This window comes from Chamaea fasciata, unplaced genomic scaffold, assembly GCF_029207755.1.
Source record: "Chamaea fasciata isolate MVZ Bird 193981 ecotype frontalis unplaced genomic scaffold, bChaFas1.0.hap1 SCAF_2, whole genome shotgun sequence".
Lineage (NCBI taxonomy): Eukaryota > Metazoa > Chordata > Aves > Passeriformes > Sylviidae > Chamaea > Chamaea fasciata.
This window is the reverse complement of record NW_027094087.1, coordinates 4,932,686-4,948,883: the sequence shown is the minus strand read 5'-3', so window position 1 is coordinate 4,948,883 and position 16,198 is coordinate 4,932,686. Positions and strand designations below refer to the sequence as shown.

At 47.3% G+C, this 16,198-nt stretch overlaps 1 long non-coding RNA gene across 1 annotated transcript; it reads right to left on the bottom strand.

The window, feature by feature from the left end:
• Positions 1–1,500: 1,500 nt before the first annotated feature.
• LOC136304741 (uncharacterized) lies at positions 1,501–15,898 on the bottom strand. The gene is made up of 3 exons (XR_010724781.1): positions 15,661–15,898; positions 2,577–2,714; positions 1,501–1,938 (listed from the first exon to the last, which is right to left on the bottom strand). It is a non-coding gene; the product is annotated as an uncharacterized lncRNA (long non-coding RNA).
• Positions 15,899–16,198: the final 300 nt, after the last annotated feature.

Genomic DNA, 16,198 nt, shown 5'->3' with positions numbered 1-16,198 from the left:
GGGGGGCACGAGAGACAACAAAAAGACCCCACCCCGGAAAGTTACAAAAATAAGCGGGGCACCGCGCCCCCACGGCTTGCCCCGGCCCGCCGCCCTCACCTGCCCGCCCAACCCGCCCGTTCAGCGCCGCCGCCACCGCGGGGTGCCCGGCGCTTCCTCCGCCCGCCAGAGCCCGCCCCCGGCCCGCCCCGGCCCGCCCCGGCCCGCCCGCTGCCCCCGGCCCCCGAGCGGCGCTGCGGGCACGGCGCTGCCGTGCCTTCGGGATGGCTCTGGCGTGGGGTTAGGGGTCGTGAAGGAGCTGCAGGGATAAACCGGGTTCCTTTGTTTTAAGGAAAAAAAAAAAAAAAAAAAAAAGAAGAGAGACCTCGGGCGCTCCTCGGAAAGCCAGCCGGCGTCTTAGGACATGGTATAAATGCGCCTTTTTGTTCCCATGCGAACCAGAAATAACAGAGGGGGTTTCCAAGTTTCGATCAAGTCGTGACCGTCCCGCTGCGATGCGTTGTTGCCGAGACCCGAGTCCAGGGCTGGTGTTAATGCCAGGTTGCCAGATGTGAGCCCTCCCCATGTGCGGGCACTGCTGCACTTGGGATGCTGCCCAGTCAGTCAACACCACAGTGTGTCAATGGCAGAAGTGCATTAAAAGTACACCCAGGAAACTGGATGCATAAACATGGCACCACTAGGGACTGGGGCTGAGGTTGTTTGTAAATAAAACGAGAATGAGAATGCCCTTCTCAAGGGTGCAGACGTTCAAATTTCCTTCCAAATGAAACTCCTAGTTGCTTGTTTGCTTACGAAAATAAGAGGCCAGAAGTGACAGCAATAGTAGAATGAGGTACCCTCCTAGTGCTCCCATCCTGCAAGGATCCCCTACGGGAGACCCCTCTGCCTACGTACGGAGTGTCCCCCAGTGAAGTGTTGGTGATGCAAATGTAGGAACCCAACCCTTTAATGCCACAGAAAGGCAGAAAACAGCACAAACCCAAACTGTCTAATAAAAGATGCCAAGTCCTTAGAAGCTGTACCCAGCAGAAGTCAGAAGCTGTCTGGATTACCATATGGACTTGCTTCCCAACGTGGCTGTCATGGCAGATGCGTTGGTAGCCAGCTCCTAGTGACCCAGCAAATTCTGTTTCTGCAGGCTAATAATGTTAAGCGTGCCGTTTTCAGAGTGGGAGGTTTAATTTGAAGCTTTGCCACGCTCTCTGAGCAGAGGAACGGAAGAACAGAATAACCAGAGATCTGGGAGAGAAAGGGTTAGTGTTGTACTTGCACTGAAAATGAAGCTCACGCTTTGGCCCTTGAGCTTTAATTGCATCAAGACTGCCTTCAAGTGAGACTTGGAAAAGGAACAGAGGTGTTGATAAGAGTTCATAGAAAATACCAGTCTATTTGGCTTCTCTCTTAGGTGATTTGAGGACTGAAATGTCATCCACTGTAATATTGCTCAGCTTACCCAATATTTGTCACGTTTGTCCTATTATAAATCCTCATGGACAAGTCTGTGAGTATTCGGGGCAAGAACCGTGGAGCTACTTTGAAGTAAACGTCCAACATCTTTAAATTGGTGCAAGATAAAGATCATTTACTCATGCAGGATAAAGATCATTTACTCTTTTGCTTCAAAAGATGTATATCTAGAGAAATAAATAATACCAAAAGGAAAAAAAAAAAGGGCAAATTAAGAAATATGGGGCACAGGCAGGATAAACTCAATAAAAAGGAAATATTAAAGCTTTGTGATACACAAGATGGTTTTTCTAGATGGCAAGGGATGTATACCTCAGATTCATGACATTCCTGTGTGGACACATTAGTTCCATCTTCAGATGAAGAGACAGAGATGAAAACACTGGCATGATTCAGGTGAGCTCACGGGACAGGTCAGGGACAAGCCTGGTGTCTCGGCTCTGAATACATTGCTTTTGCCAGTGGAGCCTGTGGGAAGATAATTCAAGATGAATTTATGTGAATTCTTGCTATTTTCCAGGCACTACGTGACTTTATAGCATACAAGCCTAACAGGGGCATAAAAATGCCCTGCAAAAATGTTATCAGAGATTCACTAAACTCACATCCTCTTCTCAGAGCTCTTGCACAGTATTGCATTAATGCATAGTAACAATAAAAATATAAAAAGACCATGGAAATGACATTATAGCATTATAAGATTAATCCAATTTCAGTCAAATTAGATTATAATAAGAACTGTGTGTGCTGAAGACTATTAATGGGAACCTATGTTTCAAGAGCTCCATCACCTTTACGCGTGTTCTCCTCCCTGACCCCAATAATAAAAATAGCTTGGTGTTCACGAGAGCGCCTTTCCTCAGAGGACTTCACAAACACCTCCTGGTCTTTTGGGGAAAACATTGGCCTCACTTCTGCATCAGTGGAGAAACTGAGGCTCGGGCAGGCAGCCCTCCCGGGGGCTTGGCTCTGGCGTTTCAGGCTCACGTGATGGGGCCCTGACTCCCTGCGGACGTCTGTCTGTCTGTGTGGTTTACTCACGCGGCTGAATGGAAATGAGCACCACAGTCACCTCTAAGACAAAACCCTTTCAAGCACAAGGTTACCGTGAAGCAGCTTTCCAGGAAGACAGATCTGGGCTGCCTTGTTCTCCCAGCACAACTGAGTCATTCAGGAGCGCCGTCCTCAGCAGCAGCCGGATCGTTTTGGTGGGGCCACGCGGCTGCTCTTTGGCAGTGGGGCAGCTGTAAGAGTTGGAGGCAGACAGGCGTGACTCAAGCCATGCTGATGATACACTCATTAGGTCACAACCCACACTTCCTTGGTGCTCCATCACTGCCAGCATTGTGCTGGGACTTGCTTCCCCACGGCTCGCCTTGGCAGGCAGGGCTTGAGACTGGGCAGCAGGAGAAGGGGGAACGATCCCACGTGGTGCCATTTTCTGGGTTGCTCAGTGCTCGTACCAAGGCACAGGCACTGCCCATGCCCCTGCCTTTTCTAGCAGAAGCACAACCAAAGGGTGCCTGAGTGAGAGGTGAGACTGGGTGGCTGCTGTGTGGCCGAGGGCCATCGGGGTAGATGCATCCCAAACCTCTGGATAGCCAGAGGCTGCTGTAATACAACAGCTGTGACTGAGAGCTGCGTCCTTCGCCTGAGGGAAGCAGAGTGACATCAACATCCAGACTCTGAACATGCTGCTCACCCGATGTACACAGGCTTCCCATGGCCCACAGATGAACACTGAAGTTAAACTATGGTCTGGCCCTCAGAGAAAAGAGGTTTGGCAGAAATGCAAATTGTGTACGTCATGAAATAAGAATGCTGGTCCTTTTTCAGGACAAAACACTGCACACCCTCAAGTTTGGACCCAGTGGGGACTTACCCCACTCCTCTGATTAGCAGGTAGGAGAGGGAACAAGGCACACAAACAGATTTGCAATCCTGAGATTTTAGAGCAGGCAGTAACCTGGGTGGTAATGGTAACAAACTATAGCAAAAAGAGAGACTGGACTCAACAGAGCAAGGCAGGAGACTCCTGACTCGTCCATAAATAAGGAGAAATTATTTTCTGCCTGTAGGAGAGGGAAAGAGATCATGGGGGGAGAAGAGGAGGAGGAGATTTAACTGCAGTTGCAGGAGTGACTGTCTCCCTGAGGACAGTGACTTGGGCCAGAGCTGGAGAATGGAAAAGACCTCTCAGAGGCCACCTGAGCATTTCAGATTGAGCAATCAGAGTCAAACCATCCAGAAAGAGAAAGCACTTACAAAAAATCATCCTGTGTTATTTGCCCATGACCACTCAACACAATCCACAGAACACAGGATCTTAAGCCTGAAGATGTTGCTTGGGGGAACATCACAATCGGGTCAAAGCTCCTCTGCCACATTGTGAAAGGGAGAAGAGGTACACCTAGAGCACTGGTCTGAAATGGGGAGGAATGGCCAGAGCCATTTATTTTGACAGAATCATTGCCTAAAACATTTTCTCCAGACCTTATTTACACTGTGAAGTTTTGAACATCAGTTTCACCCAGAGGAAAAAGAAGATATTTATATTTAATGGCCAACATTTAAGCTCCTTTAAAACGAGCTGAGAGGTTGCAGTTGGAACAGAAAGAAAACCCTAACTGCCCTGGCACAAAGCAGCACTGCTGCCATTGCAGGGAAGCTGGCATCTAACGAGACTGAGGTTTTGGGTTTAACTCAGCCCAGATTGCACCCTAGGACCCATATGCCAATCCATGGATGGAATCAAGGCAGTTCCCAGGAAGCCCTGTAGATTTGAAGGAATTCCCATTTGTGTGCCCTGGGAAGATGGATGAGGAGAGGGAGAAGGAGAGGGAATGAGAAAAAAAACCAAAAACCCTGTGTAAAGATAGATCGACACATTTCCAGATTTTCAGGACATCTGTCAGCAAGCCCCAGAGTGTATGGCAGCTAATCCCTTTGCAGATTTTCTTTTAACTGTTGCTTGACAGAAGAGTATGCCAATTTTTTTCATAAATGTACCCACGTCTGATGTTGCACTCAGCCTGAGGTTATGATCTATCTGCAAGGAAAAACATTATACTACCACCTTGGGAAATAACATTAGGGAAACATCTCTCCCAGAAACACACAGCAGCTTCAAGCTTTGGAGTATGTGCAGAGTGAAAGATGTTTCCTGAAAATGAAGAAGGCCAGAGGCCAGGTGACTACCTGACTACATACCTGCAGTTCTCCACACCCCTGCTGGCTGCTGGATCCCTCCCAGGCTGAGCCAGGCCAGTGCAGGGGAGAGGGCTGGTGCTGCCCAGCTGGGCTGATGGTCAGCTCTGGTTTCAACCCCCTGCTGGAGAGCTGCAGGAGTCCTCCCACATGTCCCCTTCAGACACAGCTGGAGCATTAGTGCAGCTTGGTGAGCGCTCTGCGAGAGCAAAGAGCCACAATAAGGCAAAGCTTTGCTTGTTCCTGATTTAACTCTCGGATGCTGTGTTCTGTGGAGCTCAGCTGTTGCATCCTCCATCTGTAAGGACAGGCAGAAAGCAGCCCACAAGGCTCTTCTTCTGTGCTGCAGTGCTAAAATGTCTTGGTCCTGACATGGGCACACACAAATTACAGGGGCAGAGCCCTTCAGGGCCAAGAAGACCAGGCTCATTAGGCACAGATGACAGAGGCAAGGCCCCAGGTACTCCCTGGCAAGCTGCTGTATAAGCTCTGCTCCATGGCCAGCCAGACCTGCAGCTGCTGCTGGGACCTTGCATGCTTCTGTAGGCTCTGCCTGGAGTTCACGCAGGAATGAGCACACTGCTTTTCTGCTCTCTAATCCTACCTACCAGAATCAGGCTCAGGTCCCAGTTCTCTGCTGTTTTGCCAGTTAATTCAGACCTCCCCACGCTTAGAGTGAGTGCCAGAATAAGGCACGTGAGTAAAAGGTTGGCTCCAAACCTCACGATCACTGATGGAGCAGGGTTTTATCTTGTTTTCTTTCCACCCTGAGAAGAAAAATGACATAGAAAAAGGGGCAAATGGACATTTCCATTATTAATTTCTTCACTGGCAACCAGAAAAAAACACCAATGGGTGTTTCAGCAGCAAAAAGCGAAAGAAGAAATCACCTTTGCCAAGTACACTTTCAGCCTCTCGTCTCACAAGATTTTCAGCTCCTGGTTGCACTTCCCATTTTTCCACAGAATCGTTTTTAGGAAAGAAAATCTATTTCTTGGTCCAACCTAACAATGTGAGACTCTTTGGGTGTGTCTGGATTATTTCTAAACAGTTCTGGGCAACTATACAAAAAAAAAAAAAAAAAAAGGAAAAAAAGAAAAAAACCAGTCTCTCAGCTGCTGTCATTTATCTTAAAACATTTCTTTCATCCAGTTAGCTATGATAAGCACTTTCATTGTTACTCTGGAAGAAATATGTTATCATTAGGTTTCAGAGTCCACACCTTCATTTCTGTGACTGCAGCCAATTCATACCTCCCTCACTATTGGCCTGACAGCAAGGTAGCAGCTGATACTGGAAGATATAAATTCTGCTTGCATTTTGCTGTGGGTGTTGGTCACCTTTATGTAATAAAGAAATGGTCTGGGATTCATCTAAGAGGGAGAAGTCCAGGACACCATGCCCTTACTCCCACGACTGTTTTGCATTTCACGTTCAAGAATCATTATAGAAACCTTGAAATATTCATGACATCAGGAATGAAAGCCCAGGAGTCTCACTTTCTACTGAAGTTCCTGAATGTTACATTACGAGACTTGGTCCCCTGTTTATCCCCGCACCACCTCTTTCTTTTTCTCCCTTTGCATTGCATCTCCCACTCCAAGAGGTTGCCATTCCAAAACACAGGAGGATTTTGCTTTCTCCCTTCCAACCTGAACTGAAAGCACACGGCACAGGCAGCCAGATGTCTTGCAATGCAGGCAGGCAAATGAATGGCTTCTCTACTACACTGCAAATGACTCATTGCCTCCAACTTCTCAGCTCCCAGAGTCTCCCAAAGGAGGCAACAGGTTTTGTGCATTAGTGCTGCAGCCAGGTAATTTAAATTAGTGCACTGGCAGGGTGAGCACTGCCCCTTCTCCTTGCCGTGAGCTATGGTAGGAGTCTGGCCAGACATCCCTGTGTCAGCCTTACAAAGTCAGAGCAGGGCAGGCTGTGGATGGAAAAGTACGCTTCCATTTCCACAACAAAATGTAGTCAAAAATCTTCTGCAGAGGATCGGGAATGCCTTTTACCGCCCTACACTTCAGTGTCACCTCCTTAAATTCTGTGCAAACAAGAAACCATGTTGGGGACAAGGCACCAGTTTCAGCATGGAGCAGGGGTGACCTCGGTTCACAGCTTTCTGTCTTGCCCACACAACAACACCTTGCACCCCCAGAGGCACCATGCCGGGGGAGGCAAAGGGGCCATCCCAGTCCGGGGTTTCCTCAGCTCTCTCTCAGCTGAGCCTGATGGCAGTGTGCTCATGAAATGTCAACTGCCAACACGCTTTTGTGCCGACTCTTCACTTCTCAGTGCTGTTTGACACGTGCTGAGAAGAGCTTTTCCATCACACAGGTCATGTGATATTTGCTTCTCGAGAACGAGGAAAAAATAACTTTCTGAGTCTGGAAGCTTCTTTGGTGTGATCCCCCTCTCTGCACCCTGTCACTTTTTCACAGAGGCCCTGGTGGGGGAGGAGGGAGTCCAGGGAAGCCCTCTGCTGCTGCCCTCTCCACACTCTGCCTCCTGCACCAGCAGCAGCTGCACAGACGGAGATGAAGCAGGCACAGGGCAAAGCTGGGGGAAGAGGCAACAAGTTTGCAGGATGGTTATTGTCAGGATGATTTGCTGCCCTCAGCAATTTCCTGCCTGAAAGCAACTGCTGTGACTAAAGCTGGCCGTGACACAGATGGTTACCAAATCCTAGGGATATTATCTTACTCCCACTTTACCTTGATGGAAAAGACAGATCAGGGGACACAGGAGGAGAGAACTGAGGTTATGGGTTCCCCTGAGGCAGGGCCCAGTCACGGCCCCCTCATAAACACCCAAGGGATGCCGACTTTGACTTGCTATCAACCAAATTCCCCTGGCCAGCCAGCACGGACAGGTTTCCTTCTGCAGTGCTGGAGCTGTTCGGGTCATCGCACCCACGTGGAAATGTGATTTACAGCAGGGCTGCAAACTGAAAATCTGAGTCGTTACTCCAGTAAAACGTACTCAGATTCCTTTGCTAACCTCCCATTACAGAGGAGCCGCTTTTGTAGCAGATCCTTCTTCCCTGAGGGAGATGGGGAGCCGTCACTTGCCCTAAAAGGGCTTCTGGCTCCAGCCAGTGGAGTTCACCAGCTGCTTTTCAAGAAGAGCCGTTTGCTCTGCTTTGTTTTCTTTCGAGTTCTGTTTGAATTCCTCTGCAGACACACGTCAGGCAGAGCTAATGCTACAATGGGCACTTGGAGATGAGGAAAGAGGGTCATCTGCTGCCAGCACCAGCCCACATCCCAGGGGGGACAGCAGAAATGGCAGCAGTCAGCCCCAGCATGTGGGAAGAGGTCAGCCCAAGCCCTGTACTCTAACCTTACCTTTCCTCCTGGCTTGCTTTAGGATAATCAGCTGGATACCGCACCCCTCTTTGCCTTGGTTTCTCCACTCCACTAGGGAAAAGTAACGCTCTCTGCAGTGTCTCACGAATTTTCTGGCAAGCACCCCTGCCAGAAGGGGAAGAGCTGCCAGCACCTATACTAGCATTTAATCCGGGATGCATGGATGCAGAGACAGGCCTCACCTCAGAGGTCTGGACAAACCCATGAAAGAACAGATTTGATATCTTCATACTCCCAAGACAAAAATTAAAAAAAACAAAACAAAACAACAAAACAAAACAAAACAAAACAAAATAAACCACACAAAACCCCCTCAACCTCCCCTCAAAAACTAACCAGAAAAAGCACCCAAAGCACTCTACCAGAAATGGGATTTTTGGAAGTGTGTCACAGGCCACTGGCAGTGCCTGAGAAGGAGCAAGGCAAGAGTTTTGCAACCTGGTTATAAGCTAGTTCCACTTTCACCTCAGCCAGTATAATGCCAAATACAATGGTGTTATAATGCAAGCATGGTGTCATCTTGTTGTTTCACAACTCACACGGAGGGATGGTCCTTAACATTCATAAAAGGAAGTTTCCTTGTACAACAGGACGTGAGTTGCCCTGCCTATGATAATGGGGTGATTTTGGAAGCTGTCATAGCCCCTAGGAGAAAGAGGCAGAGATTGGGGTGGGGTGGAGAAGGGAAGAGGAAATGCCCTGATTCACAGTTATCGATTGGTAGGCAAAGCAACAGCAGATGGTTGTGGATAGAAGAGCATAAAGAAGCCATGAGGCAATGTTAGTCATCGTGATTAAGCCCCAAGAGTGTCTACACTGGCAGTTATTTAGTTTACTTGTTTGTAGGCACACATGACAGGAACTTAGAGGAGATGTGAAAAGGGATGGCAGCAGATGATTGTGGCTGTCCTCAGCAGGCTCCTCCCTGGCAAGAACGCTCACACCGGTACAGCCCAACAATGCTTGTCTGAGCTACTGCAAAGGGAAAGCTGGCACAGGCCTCCCTGCCTCCCAGGCCATTGGAACAGGGACACCCAGGAACAGCTGAAGAGCTGTGAAGGGGTGGGAAGTCAAGACAAATGAGAGGAAGCCAAAAAACCAACCATGAGGAGGATGACTCAGTCCAGAAAATTTTGAGGAGTTTCTTCAAAACTTTCCTGTGAAGGATAGAGGAAAGGGCACAGCCCATTATTTGATGCCAGGTGTCTGGATGAGAGAAAACTGCACATCAGCAAGACAGGACAAAGTTTTGGGGATGGGAAAGACAGCAAGGTAACCAGGGTGGAAGGACCAGTTGCCTGGTAGCCCTGAGTGCAGGCCATGGGGGGAGACCACAATCCCCCACAAGCAGTGGGGACTGTGGACAAGAACATTAGCACTGCTGAGTTTCACCTTTTGGGAGCCCTCCATAAAGAAACAACACAGAATTAAATTTTAATTTGGACTGGAGAACATGGATTTAAAGGTGAGGTTGATTTGTGTTCAGCTAAAGATAGTGGTTGGACTTTTGTTGGTAGATGAGGCTGGGCACCTCAGACAGGTCCTGTTCTACCCTCTCAAAGAGGAAGGAGAGCTGTTGAGGAAGGAAGGTGGCAACCTGAAGGATAGCAGGTTTACTTGATCTTCACAACAGTATTTCCACCTGATGTGCTCTGCAAGGTCTATGCTGAGAGAGAGAAGTAGAAACTAAGAGTGGGATCTGTGGCTTCCTATTTTATGGATCTTTCCCTCTCTTTCAGGGGAGTCAGGAGCAGCTCTGCAGCAGATACAGCCTGAAAAGAACAGCAGCTAGCCATCACCCTTAGCACACAGCAGTCCTACATCTACTTGGTGAAACTACCAGCCCTCTTGCAGGGCAGCACATGCATACAGCTCTGTAGGATAGGGCTTGGAATGGGATGTAGTGGGATACATGTTAGGAAGAACTCATCACACTGAGCTCCTCTCCCATTTGCAGCATGGACCTCTCAGTCTTGCCAGACAGAAAGCAGCATAACTAGGTAGAGCTTCCCAGAAGGGAAATTACAGTCCAAATACGTTTTCTGTATAGGAAATCCAAAAGAAGAAAAAGAAGTAAAAAAAGAGAAGCCCTTATCTATATTTATAAGATGAAGCTTTTCCTACACGAATAAACCTCTTAACACATTTTTCTGGGCGCTGAGGTTATATATTTAATAGGTTTTTCTGGTATCACTTAAAAGTAGATCACCACCATGCAATGACGCCTGCTGCACTCTTTTTCTGGCATCCTCACTAGCTCCCTTCACCCGTGCCCCCAGTAACTAGAGCACCGTGTGTTATTCTCACCAGACAGAGAGGATTTTTCCTTTACTTAGGAACTTCTCCTACAGAACTGCTCGGTCAACTGCCTTTTTTTGGCCCTCCATGCTTTCTTCATTCCATCTCAACAAGGAAAGGAGGAGGCACTCTCCAGAAGAGGAGGGAAAGCACATACCCAACTGAAATCCTCCTCCCAGCTCTTCCTTAGCATCTTGGGGGTGCAGATCAGCTAGTCTGCCCTCAAGTGCAGATCATGGATAGCAGAAACATCCACAGGCCTCCAGTCAGCCTCTCTGCAAATGAGAACCTGGCCTCTCATGCCTTGGGCAGTGCGGCTAATACCTATATTGCACCTTTACAGAAGTTGATAGAGCAATGAAGAAAGAAGCAGCTGCCTTATCAGCATTCCCAGGTGTCTCTGACTACCTCCTTATCCAGAGAATAGCTCTAAAGGCCTGAGGAGCCTCTCCTGTGCATTGCTTTGGTGCCCTGGTGAGTGCTGCAGCACAAGCATCCTTTCGAGCAAGGCGTTACAAATTAGTGATGGGCATATTAAAGTACACAAACCAGTCCTTAAGAGCTAAACCCTGCAGGGCTCTCTCACCCCTCAGCCAAGACTACTTTGGTTTCTTTCTTCCTAGTGCCTGCAGTTCTGCATTGCAATGCAAAGAGCACAGCTCTTCTGCCATGGCAGAAAATGTTGGTAGGAGTGATGTTAGCTGTAGGCGACCAAAAAGAGAGTGCATCCATCGTGTTCAGGGCTGGCTCTGTGGAGCAAGTGATTTGTAACCAGTACACCCCTGCTTTCCACTTTTCAGACTTGGCATTTGGACTTTTGTCTAACCTCTTTCCCCTTCTTGCTACGTGGTCGCCAGAAGTTTCATTTTGCAGCTTTATTGTCTCTCAGCTCCTTATTAAATACAATAAGTTAAAACCACTGCCTTAACAGCCATCCCTCAAGAGGGAAGAAGTGAGTTACTGTGGTGTCACTCCTGTGTTCCTGACCCAGGAGAAGAAAAATTGTGGGACTGCTCTCCTTTGCCTCTGCAAGGAATAAATATCTCAAACTGATTCTTGAGCTGTAGCTCACTGTAGTCTTCTCACTGTTTCCTCCATTCACTTCCCACTCCTTAAGACAAAATAACTGCCTCTTCATCTAAAGAGATTTATCTATTCACTTTCGTGCATGGACAGAAAAAAAACCATTCCTTCCCCCGCAACAATGCAGCTAACTCTGGGGTAGGGCTTGACAGCTATTTCACAGCGCAGAAGGAGTGGCAGGGAAAATGCAGTTGTTTTTTGCCTGCAGAGATGGAACAGCGGATTGGAATGGCAAAAACTGCAATTTAGCTGGAACCTTGAGAAATCCTTCACGGTTTTCATAACTTGGCCCCAAAAAAAAAAAAAAAAAAAAAAAAAAAAAAAAGAGCTGCCTGTAAAGGCTGAATTGCCAAAGCAGAGACTGATTCAAAGGGAAGGGCTCAGTTCAGTGAAGTGCAACACTACCTGCCCAGAGCACCCACATATTCCTTGGAAGTCCTTTCATCTGTGTAGTGATTAAGCCCATTTCTGCTTACTTGTGAAAATGGGCAGTCTCAGAGGCAGGAGCACCAGGGCTGCAGGTGAAATAGGGAAGGTGTGGGTCACTGCTCCTTCACAGGAGCCAGATGCACCTCACACAGCAGCCATCTCGTCTTACCTGATTAGGAGGGCGTGATCCTCATGTGAGAACTGATCACAAGGGCTTTTTCCCTTGGTATCGTCTCTAACATATGCATTAACCAACATTTCCCTTTCCCACCTCCCACCATTCCCCTGCCCAAACCTGCTCCAAGAAATGAAAGCTTCAGCAGAACTGGATCTCCACCAGAGCTGGTTCAGGGGCTGCCTCACTGAGGGCACAGGAAGGTGAAAGTGCCAAGGAATCACAGCGATAAGCTCGATATAATTATGCGCTCAAGACATTACAGATAATTTGGGGTTTCTGAGCTTCTGACTATGCAAAAGCAAATCGTCTCTACACTGTTAAGAGGGGAAGGTCAGAACACAGGAGAGGTAGGTGAGTTAAGCATGAATCTGCCTTCAGTGGGACCTCATATATCAATGTCATTCACATATAAAGTAGTAAACAGAGTAGATGTTCTATGCATATCCTCAAGGAGAAATCCAGCTAACAGCCCTGTGTCATCCCTGTCTGCCAGGCTCTTTCTCTGTTTCTTCAGTGGGAGGCACACCAGGAATTACACACACAAACATCCCTACATGACACTGTGAGTCAGAAGGAGGGATATGCTCCTCAATTTCTCAAAACACCAGGAATCCCAGCTCCTGTGAGTTCTGGGTGTCCTTGCTCTTGCTGATAACATCACTGTGGTGTTCCAGCCTCCTCCAGAGGCCCCCAGGAGCAGGGTTTGGCTGGAAGTATTTGGCAGAAGAGGTCTGTGAGCAAGAGGGTGGATCAGAAGGTGAAAGAGTGACTGTTGCATTATGCAGTATCCAGTCACAAGGGAGCTAGATTTTGATCTGCTTGCAGAAGTTTGCTCTTTCTACTCTGGTACCTGGTGGTCAGCTTGGTGCCAACATCTGTATAACATCAAACATTTGCATCCATATGGAGAATGTATAATTAAAGCTTTCTGCAGACAACTGTGAAAACTTTCTCATATTCTCCCTAAATTGCATTGCAACCCCCAGATGAGGGCTGGGAGCCAAAATATAAAAAGTCTGGCATAAATATTTAAGTAACTTGAGATATGTATTCTTCAACTATTAGCTAATTATTTTGTGCCAGCCGTAAATGGCATCTGGTTCGTTAGCACAGGACACACAAGGATGCTGCAGGTTGGGCACATAAGTGGGAAATGAAACGTGACTTCATGCTAATTAATATTAATGAATGGATCGAGAACCAACATCTCTTTGAAAATATGAGCTCAACAGGAGCCCAAGTGTGATTCATTATGATTATTGCTGGGGTGACAGCCATTACCAATCTCAGAGAAGCCTCTTTTTCATGTAGCATCTCTTCGGGAAGGACTTAATTGGTTTCCAGAAGAAGTCAGGGTGAGCAGGGAAGGTGGTTTCAGACCAACCTGCAGGTATGTGTTTTATTACTGCCCTGGAATAGGAGTAATAGTAACAATTCCTTTAGTGTGTGTGTGTGCTGTGGTTCCCTTTCTTTGCTTGGTTTGCTGAGGCAAGAGTTGTAGCCTGCTTTCAAAATCCTGCCGTATTTACTCCCAACCCTAAAAATTAAGTCCTTTCTTTTATCCCTGAGTCCCTCTCCCACCAAACTCAGTCCCTTATTCCCTAGACACCACCCACTTTGCTGCTGTTCCAGCATGCCTTGGCAACCAGCTAGCTGAGCTCTGAAGCCTGGTACCTGAAGTGAGTGTCTTTTGCCTGGGAAGGAGAAAATTTGTTCTCTTATTTCACACACCACCTCTCTGGGATGTGCTCACCGTGATGCCAGGGGAAAGTCTGGATGGTTACCTGGGCAGTTTTCTTCCTTTGCTGACACACAGCCATGTGATGGGAACTGCCAGACATTTCTGGTCTCTTCTTTCGAGCCTAGGTGGGTTGCTCTCCATTCCTGAAGCACACTCAGTCCTTACCTGGGAATGTTTGCCCTCAGAGGGAGATCTTGGACAATTAGCAACTGGTAGCCTGCAGCTTTGCTTAGCTGTCATATTTGTACACCACACTGGGCGCCTGTGCTGATAGATCTGCAGCTTTAAGTGGGACTCAAATGGAAATGCTGGACTCTCTTCCTTTGTGTAAGCCTGTTGAGTCAAGGAAGAGGTCTCCAAGTTGGTTTCTGCCCTTGAAGCAGCTCTTGAACTTCCATTATTATATACATTTGGGAAGTAAGTTGGGCTTTTTGGATTGCATCAATCATTTTGCTACCTAGGAATTACCACTCATCCCATCATTTGCCAACTATTTCTCTGTTGTGTTCTCTATTTCTCAGTCAATTTTCTGCTAACAGCTGACTAGTCCACCAGTTAATCTCCCTCTGGTCTTGAAAAAACATCAGCAAAAATCAGCTGAAGCTGAAAGCCTAGTGCAACTTTACACTATAATTTTCCTGAATCAGGCAAGTAGGACCAATCATAGATCTCCAGAAAGGGTAGAAGATCACCACATCTGAATCACCACTGCAATTCCCACTAGTACAGCTTTAACACTGCCACTCCTGCATTATCTTCACCACTCCCTTAAGTCTTTGTAAAATCAGCCATGTCACTGATGACTAACAGAAAAAGAGAGAGGGCAGTTGGTGTGCAACTTATGCTGGGGGGCTTATGACGGGAATTGGAAGGTGGATCTAGGAATCCTTTCCCGAGGTAGTTCATCATGTCTTGTGATTTCATGCAAATCCCTTATATTTCCTCCCATCTTGCTTAAGACTGGATGGGAAATTGGGTTAACAAAAATGTAAGGAATCTCTCAATGCAGCAGAGACTGCTTCAGAGCCAGGTTTCCCAGGGGAAATAAATGATGAACAAAAACAAACAACAGCACAGCTCAAACGATTCCTCCCCTCACCACAGTCCTGAGATTTCATAATTGCTCCCTTCATGGCCATTTTGGTTTGTAATATGCAGAGTAAAGATTTCCATTATAGCTGTGTTTACTTAATCACTATAATTTTTTTAAGTGAAGTTCAGGCTGTTGAAAGCACCAGGCTGCCAGCCCCAAGCAAATTAGCCATCAGCTAGTCGCACTAGAAGCTGTTCTGCTGTGATCCTGAGCAAAGGGTTTGCTTCCCAGCAGTCTCTTCATTCTCAGATGGATCACCCACCTCTGGGAATGAGAAGGATATTTAGCATGTTACCCCCTTTGCCTTATCAGGCAAGAAAAGGAGAGTGTTTGTGTTTGTGTGTAAAAAAATCAGTCTCTCGGAATGGGATGATCATGTGGACATTTGGGACTAGCCTGACATTCATCAGAGAGAAGCTGGAGAATGGACAAATGTAGAATTCATTTCAGAAAGCAGCAGGACATTGACTACATCTGCAGAATAGTTTTTCCAGGGGGGTTACATTCAATATTCTCATCGTGCATGGCACAATATTCCAGCATGAATATTTAATCATGCAGGGCAAATACAAGTAGACTGAAATTCTAAGTGATGACAACTTTCAGATGACCTAGGCCCAGACTAGAATTTGTGATTTCAGATGGGAAGGTTCCACATCCCATTCCTGTCCTCCTGAGACACTGATCTCGGTTTATGGGAGCAGGGAAACACCTTAGCCTTTATAAAAGCAGCAAGAGCTGCTGCACAGAGGACTTCAGCCAAATGAGACCAACACATGGGAACAGTCAGTACCTGCAGCTGCTGGAAGGGAGGCACTTCCCTGGTCAGGATGTATGAGATTTGCTGTCATCCGAGGCAGTCAGCAACATCAACGTTTTCTTGGCACTCTCATGGTTTCCAGTACCCCAAATCAAAACCAGGCTCAAAACCAAATCAGATTTCCATTGCCCTTGTCAAGCTGGATTAGCCTGAGCTGCTGGGCAAAGCCACCCCACTCGATGTGCTTGCAACCTTTTGCAAGTAAAAGATCCAGTTTCTGAAAAAAAAAAGAAAAATCAGGGGTGCAGTAGGTGGTCTTCTTTGGCCCTAGTGGACTTCCAGCACAGCTGTCAGATTATTCTAATGGGCACTTTCACACAGGCCTTTCTGCAGGTTCTCTGCCCTCACCTTCCACACTTCCCAAAGTCTCTACAGATGACAGAGATAGGAGAAAAAAAGAAGTGGCTGTGCACTGAATCATAGAATCATTAACATCGGAAAAGACCTCCAAGACCATAAAGTCCAACCTTTGACCAATCACCACCTAAAGCACCTAAACTCTACTACACCA